The 9,650-nt window shown below is 33.6% G+C and overlaps 1 protein-coding gene across 1 annotated transcript in view; it reads left to right on the top strand.

Moving 5' to 3' along the window:
• Positions 1–9,650, top strand: part of LOC134251912 (uncharacterized) — a 154,251-nt gene that overhangs the window by 132,365 nt on the left and 12,236 nt on the right. The gene's annotated exons all lie outside the window — the stretch shown is intronic.

The raw sequence follows: 9,650 nt of genomic DNA, 5'->3' as shown, positions 1-9,650 counted from the left end.
AAATTAAATATCTTCTCTTCAAATGTAATGTAAATGTGTCAATGAATGGAAGGGGCACTCAGTGTAGTCATAGATTCAGATACTGAAAATATGTAACAACCACCTTGAAACTCTTGGTTGATCCATAATAAAGGCGAAAATAATTCAATTTATGTGTATAATTATTCAATTTAATTTTGACTTCATGTTGTGCAAGTTTGTTAGAATTTTTATCAGTAATACGGAGATCATTAAAATAATTAATCATGGTATAGAAATTTGATGACGACAAAATGGATTTTGATGCCGAGGCGGAGCAGCTAAAACTTTGTGCATTCAAAACTTTTTTTCCAGACTGACCAACTTGCTAAAACAATAACTAACAACAAGAAAATCATGCCTAAGGGTTATTTCATTGGTTTATATTTTTTTCTATGCAATAATTCAAATAGTGTGTAATTTAACTCTTAGGACGACCATAAATTATTACAGAATTAATAACATTGGCCTGCATTTGCATAAATCAGCACTGCATGATGCCAAGGCATCCTTTATATACCCAATATAACAAAAAATTTACAATGGTGTGCAACAGCACATATATTTTAAAAGAAAGTTTTAACTAGAACTGTCCAAACGGGACAAAATACCCCCCGCTGGGTTTTTCAGAAGTAAGTTTTTCCATAATAAAGATATGTATCAAACACGAATTATGAAAGTTTTCTTCAAGTGACCTTGAACTTCCCCTTGGGTCAAGGTCATGACACACCCTTGGGTCATGGGCAATCTTTAAGTGAAATTAGAACCTACCAAGTTTATCCATAAGAAAGATATGGACCGGACACGAATTATTAAATTTTTCTACAAGTGACCTTCATCTTCCTCAAATGACCTTGGGTCAAGGTCATGACACACCCTTCGGTCATGGGCAATATTTGTGTGAAGTGAGAACCTACCAAGTTTATCCATAAGAAAGATATGGACCGGACATGAATTATGAAATTTTTCATCTAGGGACCTGGAAAATCCCCAACTGACCTTGGGTCAAGGTCAAGACACACCCATGGGTCATGGGCAATCTTTGAATGAAATGAGAACCTACCAAGTTTATCCATAAGAAAGATATGGACCGGACACGAATTATGAAATTTTTCTTCCAGTGACCTTGAACTTCCCCAAATGACCTTGGGTCATGGGCAATCTTTGAGTGAAATGAAAACCTACCAAGTTTATCCATAAGAAAGATATGGACCGGACACGAATTATGAAATTTTTCTTCCAGTGACCTTGAACTTCTCTAAATGACCTTGGGTCAAGGTCATGACACACCCTTGGGTCATGGGCAATCTTTGTGTGAAATGAGAACCTACCAAGTTTATCAATAAGAAAGATATGGACCGGACACGAATTATGAAATTTTTCTTCCAGTGACCTTGAGCTTCCCAAAATGACCTTGGGTCAAGGTCAAGACACACCCTTAGGTCATGAGCAATCTTAGTGTGGAGTAGTAGATTCTAATGTCCCTCTGTAAGAAAGATATGGACCGGACATGATTGCACAGACATATGGACAGACAGACAGACGGACAATGTGATTCCTATATACCCCCCCCAAACTTCGTTTGTGGGGGGTATAAAAAAAATACAGGTTGATTTTTGTAATGCGATATATGATAACAAATAGAGAAGAGTAATCGCTTCCTGATCGTTTCATGCAAAAAACATTTCCCACTGATGTGACGATGAATTGACGTACACATATTTTTAATTAAAACTTCACCGGAACTTTTCTAATATATCCTATGAGTAAGAAATTTTGTAAAATTGTTTGATTTGATCATTATAAAATGTTGACAAATATTCATGAATTTATCTCTGTCCTTTATGGATTTAAAATAAATGTCTCAATAATTCCCGAATCCTCATATGCTATTTAATTCTGTGAATAATTTCTGCATAAAAGTATGACAAATAAACATGTAGGGCTGGGTATTGGCCTGAGATTTCGTATTGCGATATTTGTAAATGTATTGCAATATTTTCAATGTAATTTAAATGGCATTTTCTTACTATATTTACTTTAATTTACATGCAGAATGTACATAACTATGATAAGTAACCAACACTGACAAAAAAATTGTTGATTTCATTAAAGCTATGCTCTGAAATGTTCCCACAAAACAACTTCTGTTGTACTGTTTGGCTTAATAACAAACTTTCATAAGTCCATTTTTATATATAATGACAAAATTCCTTAATCTAAGCATATTGCCAATATATCAATATTACAAAATCGTATTGCGATACAATATTACTTGTCCATGTTTTGCAATATATTGAAATATCGATATTATTGCCCAGCCCTATAAACATGCCATTTATTCTAAACAGTTTGTACCATAAAATAGTTTTAGTGCTATCTGCCCATGGTGAAAGTCATCAAACTATTCACTTATTGTCCTCAAAGCCAGTAAATAGGTGTATACTAAGGTGCTTGCATATTAATAACCATGACTATTCATGGCCTTGATGTCCTCGAGATTTTGTGGCTTTTCCCTGTATATAATTATTTCAATGTAAAATCTAATGTCCTTTTGTGGTCCCATCTTACCCCCTGTCTTGTTGTCATGATTTGACTTGACTGATTGTATATTGTTTAACATCAATGATCAATTACATTTCAGGGGGGTCTTTACACATTTCAGTTCCATCATTTCAAAGGAGATGTGACAACTTGTTGGATGAAAGTCGTATCCAACTACAAATCTTGGGAGATTTCTTTTTATCCCATGTTTAATATTTCACAATCAATGTTTTACATAGGACACCACTATATTTTATTTCATCACGCTAACACAAAACTGTACACATTTAGAAATTTCACTCTTTATTTTCGTATGCCTTGTAAAAAAAAAATACTTACTTACTTACAAAGTGACGTCAAACTGCACTTAACTGTTATACATATAAAAACAACAAAACAATAGAGTACATAGGTCGAGAGTGAGTAGTTTTGAGAAATAGTGGCTACATCTTGAACTGCGCATGTACCTGTGTACTAGCTATAGCCTATATGTGCCGTTTCTACAACGTGAAAAGTGCCGTTTTCACTGGGTACCGTTCGAACTAAAATTCGTTACACGTACTTTCGCAAATGGTCTTTTAAAATCCCGCACAACGGAAAAAGAGCACAGTAAATTCTTCTACATTTATTCAGCTTTAAGTCGCAACTAAGTCAGTCGTTCCACTTTGATCAGATTTATATCAATTTCATTAATCAATTTCATGTATAAAAGTATTAAAAGACACTATATCAAACAATTAATACCTTTTAAGTAAAAGAAAACGTAATTAAGAGCTTCAAACTGCAATAAGAGTTTAGTCAAGTTCTCCCTAGTCTCAGCACGTTGTCCAATATGGCGTCTGTATGTAGAATTTTCATGAACATCGAACCCGATTAAATTTGATTTGTCAAAGAGACATGGCACACATAGTACACATGACGTAATTTTTATGGTTAAAAATATACACAATATGCACAAATACAGTATACATAATATTTCAACTTGTTTTCAAACAAATTTGGGCAAATTTTTATCAAATCTCATCAAATTATGAAACTGCAGCAAGAGTAGCATTTTATAAGGTATTAAACAGGGATTTTAATTTTTAGTATCTATGGTAACATCCTTTCACCCAAATCAAAAACCAATAAACAGAATTATGTATTTTATAGTAGCCTACTTATGTGCCAAGTTATACTAAAATCAGACAAAAACTTTAGGAGAAGTAGCATTTTGAAAGAATTTTACAAAAATATCTTTTTTGGTAACCATGGCAATACCGTTCATTCAAATTAAAAACCGATGCACAGAATTATGTATCTTAGTGTAGTCTACTTGTGTGCCAAGTTATATTGAAATCAGACCAAAACTCTAGGAGGAGTAGCATTTTGATAGAATTTCACAAAAGTTTCTATTTTTAGTAACCATGGCAACACCGTTCATCGAAATCAAAAACCGATGCACAGAATTATGTATCTTAGTGTAGTCTACTTGTGTGCCAAGTTATATTGAAATCAGACCAAAACTCAAGGAGGAGTAGCATTTTGATAGAATTTCACAAAAGTTTCTATTTTTAGTAACCATGGCAACACTGTTCATCGAAATCAAAAACCAATGCACAGAATTATGTATCTTAGTGTAGTCTACTTGAGTGCCAAGTTATACTGAAATCAGACCAAAACTGTAGGAGGAGAAGCATTTTGAAAAATTGTTTACAGACAGACAGACAGACAGACAGACAGACGGACAGACAGACGGACGGACGACGGACGCATTACTATCGCATAAGCTCTTCGGTCTCTGACCAGTAGAGCTAAATATACAATACATGAAAGATCGAATATTGCAACGTTTCTAATGCCATAAGAACCTGAAATACTGAATTTGATATATGAAATTCTAATGGCAACAAGAGGTTTCATATACATCTACAAATTCATTTTCAACTAGAATTTAAAAATGCAGTCAGGGATTTGGTTTTTTTTATATTTCAGTTGATACGTTTTGAAGATGTGCTTTGATTGGAGAAAGCCACTCTTTCCCTAATGACCAAGAATATAAAACAGGAAAAAATATCGATTCATAGTAGTAAACAGTAATATAGAGATACAAGAGGCCCAGGGGCCACATCGCTCACCTGAGCAAATCGGCTAGGAAAAAGCACAAATCAGATCAGAAATGAAAAGTTCACTGAAGGGGGGGGGGCTTGAATTTTAATACTACTTGAGATTGTCTTCATATTAATACAGCATATGACTTTGCTGTTCTTGATAAAAAGATTTTTTTAAAACATTTTCTTCCTATATATAACTTCATAATAATTTGAATTTAATTCCCCATTGTTTCCCTCCCTATCGCAATGGGCCATGATTTGAATAAATTTAAATCTTCAATACATGAGGATGCTTAAATGTCAATATAGCTTAAACATAGCTAAACATAGCTTTTCTGTTCTTGGGATTTTTCCCTTTATTTTTCTATGTAAAACTTTGATCCACATTGTGGCACCACCCTACCCTTGGGGGTTATGATTTGAACAAATTTTATTCTAAACTACCCGAAAATGCTTCCATATAAATACTAGTATTACTAATCATGGCTTTGCTATTCTTGGGAAGTTTTTTTTTAATATATTTTAATGTAAAACTTGGATCCCCCATTGTGGCCTACCCTATCCCTGGGGGTTATGATCTGAAGAAACTAGAATCTACATCACCTGATGATGATTCCGCATAAATATCACTAATCATGGCTTTAAAGTACTTGAGAAGACGACTTTAAAAGATTTCCCTATTTAGTCATATGTAGAACTTAGATCAGCCATTTTGCCCCCCCCCCCAGGGGTCATAATTTGAATAAACTTGAATCTACACTACCTGAGGATGCTTCCACATGAGTTTCATCTTTCCTGGCCCAGTGGTTCTGGAGAAAAAGATTTTCAAAGATTTTCCCTATATACTCCTATGTAAAACTTTGATCGCCCCACCCTACCCCCAGGGGTCATGATTTGAAAAAAACTTGAATCAACACTACATTAGGATGCTTCCACACGAGTTTCATCTTTCCTGGCCCAGTGGTTCCTGAGAAGAAGATTTTTTTAAGATTTTGCCTATATACTCCTATGTAAAACTTTGATCGGCCATTGTGGCCCCACCCTACCCCCGGGGGTCATGACTTGAACAAGCGTGAATCTACACTACCTGAGGATGCTTCCACATGAGTTTCATCTTTCCTGGCACAGTGGTTCTTGAGAAGAAGATTTCTGAAAAATGCCATTAATTTTTCTCTAATTCATAATCCTTCATTTGAACAAACTTGAATCTCTTTACCTAAGGACACTTTGTGGCAAGTTTGGTTGAAATTGGCCCAGTGGTTCTTGAGAAGAAGATGAAAATATGAAAAGTTTACGCCGACGACGACAACGACAGACAACGGACAAATTTTGATCAGAAAAGCTCACTTGAGCCTTCGGCTCTGGTGAGCTAAAAATGAAACCCACATGAATTAGCATTAACTAGAGACAAGAAAAAAAAAACGATTCATTAACTGTAGTTGTCTAATTAACTGATATAGAGATAAATGTATTTTTTCGGAATTATGAACATGATATAGGATATTTACGAACACAGAAGAGTCATTAGCGACCCCATGGTGAAAACGACGTTTGCACAACAACACGAAGAAATTCCCAGAATGTAAACATGATCATGGTGCTTCACATATAAATACGTACGTTAGTAATCGTTATACTTTAGAATATAAGTATAATTTGACCTTATATTCTTAAATAACAATTACTCTAATTTGACCTTAAATATCAGATATAAAGTTACTTAGCTTAAGGTGCTCCAGGGACGTTAAGTTATTAATTTCTCACAACAAATGTACCAAAGGATCATTCTCTATAAGGCCGTTTTTCGGCCTACAATGACTTCAAATTTTCAGATAGTATTTTTTACCTTAAAAAATTCATGAATCACTAGGCTTATGTTCCAATTTAATGATAAATATTGGTTGGTTAATGATACGTTAGTATTTTTAATGATATATGGTCACAAAGTAAGGTACTATCGGTCCGTATTAGCATTCGAGTAATGGGAAAACTCAATAGGGTGGCTGTGTTAGATAACTCCTACGCATGTCATAACCACCTTTCACCAAAACCAAAATTTGCATGTAAATTTCTTATAAATATAAAAAGTGACTACCAAATTATGAATTTGGTTAAAGGTGGTTATGACATCTAAATAAAAACTTTTCTCTTCATTTTTACGATATTTGCAAAAATAGTTAACTACTCACAATGAAGGATATCAGCTTATGTAGATTATTTCTTTTTATAAATTTTTGGTTAGAGTACAAATTTCTGTTGATTTACTAAGATTAATATCAACCATGCATATTTACTAAAAAAATGTGAACTTTTTACTTAAAAATCTAAAAATCAAAGGACTGTTAGGACTGGATGTCATAAAATTTCAAGTGGAGACGTTTCTTTGAAATGTGATAAAAAATAAGAAATAAAACTTTTTACAGAATACATGGTATGAATATGAGTTATCTTTTATATCTATAATGATAGTTTAGTATATCTATATATGCTACTTCCTTGAGTTTCGTTATGAGTACTGCATATATTCTTTGTTTTTCCTTATGAGAACTGTATATGTTATAGAAATGATGAAAGCAATCTTTGTTGAAGCTGTAACATGCATTTATATTTGTGTTATAGACTCTTTTCCTAGAGGCACACACATAATTTTTATATGGACACTTCCGTACGAGTATCATGTGATCCATATTTTGTTAACTAGGTAGCTGAACGCGACTCGTAAATAGGCATAGTCCGCCATATTTCCCGTTCTTCAACGCTCTCCCTACAACTCGTATATAAGGAGCAGATCGCTAGTCAGTTCAATGTATTTCACTATAGAGATCCGACGAGTGTAGACGTATACATCTTACAAAGCGTGCTACTCAACATCGATGAAATTATCAAATTTTACGCATTTTTATCGAAACAGGACGAAAGTATCATGGAAAATGCAGGTCAATACATTATTTACAAACAGAAAATGCACATAAAAAAAAAATAAACGCAAAAAATCTAAGACCACGATAGGAGTAATACATGTCGGCCACGAGTTTCGAGTGTGCAATCGGATGGAACGAAATTGAATGGTTTATATACCCGTTTGACAGTGCCTATTTATGAGAAGTGTTCAGCTTTAATATTGAGAGGACTCAATCTTTTCATCACACTTCTTTGATAGCATCGATATAAGTTACGATAACATAAGTCCTGTCTTAGAAAATAAACTGGTAAAGAGGAGAGGGATTCATAAATGTAATATGTGATTGATAATGAATGTTGCTTTACCCCATTTAAGGATTTTTCAACCAGATAAAGAAATCATCCATTTAAGGTCAAGTGTTTATGCATAGCTGCATTACCAACCAACGCACAACGCGGGACGGGACCTTTTTTAATTTTTAAAAGAAAGATAATATCTAAAAGACCGATGACATTTACTAGAGACTGAATTTAACCTACAGGTTTCAAGAGTGGGAAAGGAGCATCAAACCCTTAGGGTCCATTTTGTACTTGGGATGTTGTAGAACTCTTAATTCTGCATACGAATAACTTCAGAATCTGATATGCATAGTTGAAGAAACTGTTAAAATTCTGCTCCATTTTATGTTGTGCCGTTAGACACGGGGGGGGGGGGGGGGGGTCTAAACTTATATACATGTAAATAAATAAAGTTTAGATGGCATTTTTAATTGAATATATCGTACAACACGAGTATTTAAATAAAAGCAAAGCCATTTTACGACGCTATTTCATTTTACTTAGAGATGTATATTTTAATGCAACCGCTCCGAGTTAAATGAATTGACTATTTACATGTATATGGATAGTCAACATATACTTGCATTGATATTCTTATGCTGTTAATTCTTTATTATTTTTTGTTGTTGCTATAATTGAATTTATTTCTTAATTACTACTTCAGTTTGATTTAATCGCAATCAATATCCATTCAGTGCTTTCAACATTTGATACATAACTTTTAAAGTTCAATAGAAACTTAGAAACCCCATTTCTAAAATGATTATTTTATGCGTAAAATAAGTACCACATCTATAGAAATGATATACAATTACAATATAATTATATATGATATAACGCTTTTCAATAAATTGCAAATCAAACTTTTTTCAGCACCATTCAGTGTAAATTCTGTAAAGATTAACGTTCAAAATATCCAAAATGTGGATGCATCGGAATTCTTGTCTTAAAAACATCTTGAACCTTAAATTTAAAAACATCTTCGAATTTATTACTAAGGTCTGGTGTATTTCTGACATAAATAAACAATTTTTGATTATTTACATTCAGAAACATGCATAGAAACTTGATTTAAATAGACGTGCCCTCAATTTTTCTTTAACTGACAGCCATTTTTTATCTCTAAATCACGTGACTTAGATGATCGATCTTGAAAAACAAACATCAAAATCATGAACTAAAATGATTATAGTTATATAAAAATCACATTTTAAAGTAATTTTATCGTAGGCCGGAAAATGCCCTTATAGAGAATGAACCTTTGAGAAGTCCATATAACTTACAGGAACCTTATTCCATATCGATTTTCGCATAAACCATTACAGCAAAGCATATTTTTTGAAATCATCTCACGGGTTTGAAAGAGATGTTAAGTGCAAATAGAACAATCAATTTTCGACCATTTGTACGAGTGGACACAGCATTTTACTTTACTTGACTTGTTTCGGTAAAGTTGACCGATTAAATGGTCTCTTATTTTAATATTTTGAATATCAAAAATACATGACATCGAAAATGAACAAAAATGTTAGCTACGAGATGTCACGCAATACTTATTGCATGTAAGACCGTAAATGACATCACATGAAGCCATTCAAACAGTCTGTGGCCTAACAAGGAGAGTAACAATTAGGGATCATTTTGCACCGGCTTTTATTGTCCGTCTGTCTATCCGCTTTCTCCTTAAACATATCCTTACCTTAACTTTAATTCTCTCTGTGCCAAGAGGCACACAAGGCCTGAACATCTTTCTTC

The sequence above is a fragment of the Saccostrea cucullata genome, unplaced genomic scaffold (assembly GCF_032062105.1).
Source record: "Saccostrea cucullata isolate Sc308-1 unplaced genomic scaffold, CSIRO_AGI_Scuc_v1 ctg599, whole genome shotgun sequence".
In the NCBI taxonomy this organism is placed as follows: domain Eukaryota; kingdom Metazoa; phylum Mollusca; class Bivalvia; order Ostreida; family Ostreidae; genus Saccostrea; species Saccostrea cuccullata.
Note: the sequence above shows the minus strand (reverse complement) of the source record. Positions and strands in the feature narration are given on the sequence as shown.